At 53.8% G+C, this 2,727-nt stretch overlaps 1 pseudogene; it reads right to left on the reverse strand.

Annotated features, from left to right (window-relative positions):
- Positions 1-200: 200 nt before the first annotated feature.
- Positions 201-1,823, reverse strand: LOC120854697 (annotated as a pseudogene).
- Between the last annotated feature and the right edge of the window lie 904 nt (positions 1,824-2,727).

Raw genomic sequence — 2,727 nt, forward strand, 5'->3', positions numbered from 1 at the left:
CCCTTTTTAAAGAACCAAAATAAACCCAAGACACCTCGCAGACTGTTCCCCACCCCTAAACGAACTGGATACTCGTTTCCACATAAAACTAAAATAATAGTATGGCAGCAAAAGATTCTGATAGCAATGAAGACTGTAAACTGTATCTCAGTCTCTCTTTCTTACTCCCAAAGTACAAGATGCTAGGTTGCAGTTCTGTCTCAGTAGTGCTTCTCTTGTAAGTAATCCTTCATTTTGTTGGACAGGGGCAGTGTCAGGATCAGGTCTATCCAGGTGTAATGGCTGATGACGAAGCGGCACAAGTACTGCAGTGAGCAAACCTACAAGAAGCGTGACACCAGGTTGGTGAGCCACACTGGGTAGGTGGTTCAGCCTGGCAGGTGCGAGCCTGAGTATCAGAAGGCCCCTTTCTCCGAGTCCCTAATGGAGTGCTCAGTCAAGTCCACGATGGAAGTGTGTCCCTCTACGTCCGAGCTGTTCATAGAATCTAAACCTGCCGTTGGAGTGTTCCATTCTGGTGTGGAGGGTCCTGCAGTGGGTGCGGAAGCTCATGCTGAGCAGGTAGTGGTCGTCAGAGCTCTCCCTCACCAGGAAGGAGCCATCAGGCATGTTGACCAGCTTGCCCTCTGCCTCCAAGCATGTGATGGGTCTCCAGTACCAGCCCTGCTTGGCCAGCTTCTTGAGCTCCTCCGTCAGGCTGGTCACCACCATGGGGCTACTGCTTTGCACCAAGTCATGTACCCTGGCCACCCTGAGGGCTGACCTGGGATCAAAATTCAAGTGGCCGCACATGCTCTCAGCCACGTGGGCATCCGGGAAGGTCAGCTTGGCAAAGTTCCTTTGGCTCAGATCAGTCTGCAGGGGACGTAGTAGCGGGGTGTGTGTGTGCGTGTGTGTGTGTGCGTGTGTGCATGTGTGTGTGTGTGTGTTTCTCTGGGCGGGGGGGACGGGCGGTTCGGGGCCCACCCAGGCCCACCCTCAAGCTCTGCAGCAAGACCCCCGTGGTGCCCATCAACAGGCTACCCACCGGCTAGTGGGTGAAGAGCTCGGGGGCCACGACAAGGTCCCGGTGGGCCGGATGCTTATAGTCCTCATGCTGGTGGTAAGGGAAGGGGTCCCTGGCTGCCGGGGGTGGGACGGCAGAGACCTCCAAGGGGAAGGAGCCATCCAAAGGCACAGTGTACTGGATGTGGTCCCAAGCCACCAGTCCAAGGACAACTGGCACGTGTTTACCCAGGCAGAGGCACAGGTCCCGAGTGGGTCCAGCAGCTCCGGCCACGCAGGGTCGGCCTGGCGGAGGTCACTGAATTCATTGTGCAGGCCGTTGAGAGCCAACCTGGGCCGGGCGAGTGCACCGGCGCCTTGACCTGCAACTCCATCCGGATGCACATTTCCTCCGAGGAAGTGGGGCGCAACCGCCAGGGCATGGGGCTGTAGTGATGGCTGCACAGCGATGTGGAGTGCATGGGCTTCGGCGACTGCACATCCTTGAGCACCAGGGGCACCGACGACAACAAGAACCTGTCCTTGTCCACTAAGCTCCCCAGCGCCATGCCACCCTTGCCCTTGGCCTTCTGCTTGGCCCTCAGCAGTGTTTTCAGTGTGCCCATGAGGCTCTCGCTCTTGGGTCGATTCTTGCCCATTTCATCTTCGCTGTGGAGATCACAGCCGCCATCTTCCCATAGCAGCTCCCAAACAAGGACTCCTCTTTCCTGAAGTTGCTGGCTAGTGCTGGCTGTTGTACGACCATGAATTCTGCTGTCTTCTTTGCTCTTACTCAAGCTGAAAGATTTCCAGAAGATCTTAAGACTGATTTTCTTCATTCTGACTAGTTACCTGATCCGAGGGGCTCAATTTCTCTTGGGGACATTATCATTGAACACCTGGGTAGGCTGCAGGGAAGGCTGCATCCATGGGTTTTTCCAGCTTCATTTCCCCTTTGGAAGTCACTGTCTGGAGCCAGACTGCTCTGGCTCACCTGAATCCCAGCTCCATCTTCATCAGTTGTGTGATCTTAGAGGTATCAGTGTCCATCACCCAAGTTAGTGGCGAAGTTTCAAGGTGTTCATAAAAGTGATATCCTTAAAAATGCCTCCCAGATAAAGCTACACAGGTGCTTGTGGCTAAAGGTGGGAGGAACAACAGTAATACCCACCCTGTATGAGTGGGGAAGCAGAGGCAGAGATCACAGCATTCGCCTACTCCCCTGATTCTGCAATATGATCTGCTTAATCTAAACTACGGGAGACTTCTGCTGCATAATTTATTCTGGTAAAAACATGGAATTAATCTGGTGGAAGATTTCAGGACAGCATTGTGACTACTGCAGGGGTTTACTGACGCTCAGATGGCTTCGGCTTCCAGGCCTTCAGAGATGTGATCTCTTCTTTGTTCCTTGTTCTCTACTACTCAAGATTTGGCTCCCAAGGACAATGGAATAGCCACCGATCCCCAAACATAGCCTCCAAATGTGATGTTCCAGCTGCAGCCTCTCTGCTTCCTTGCCCAGCACCAGTGCGACTGCCATGCTCTGTCCTCCTCTCCAGAACTCCTCCTCCCACCACCTTCCTCCTTCTTCTCCTCCTCTTCCACCATGAAGGGCACCATGGCTGCTTGCCTGAGAAGAGCCACAGCCAAGGAGCTGAGCTGGATGCCTCACACTCACTACTTGGCGAGTGGCACAGGCGGGCATCTGCTGAGTTAATTCAAATCCTAAAAAATGATGCT

The sequence above is a fragment of the Oryx dammah genome, unplaced genomic scaffold (genome assembly GCF_014754425.2).
Source record: "Oryx dammah isolate SB20612 unplaced genomic scaffold, SCBI_Odam_1.1 HiC_scaffold_27, whole genome shotgun sequence".
In the NCBI taxonomy this organism is placed as follows: Eukaryota; Metazoa; Chordata; class Mammalia; order Artiodactyla; family Bovidae; genus Oryx; species Oryx dammah.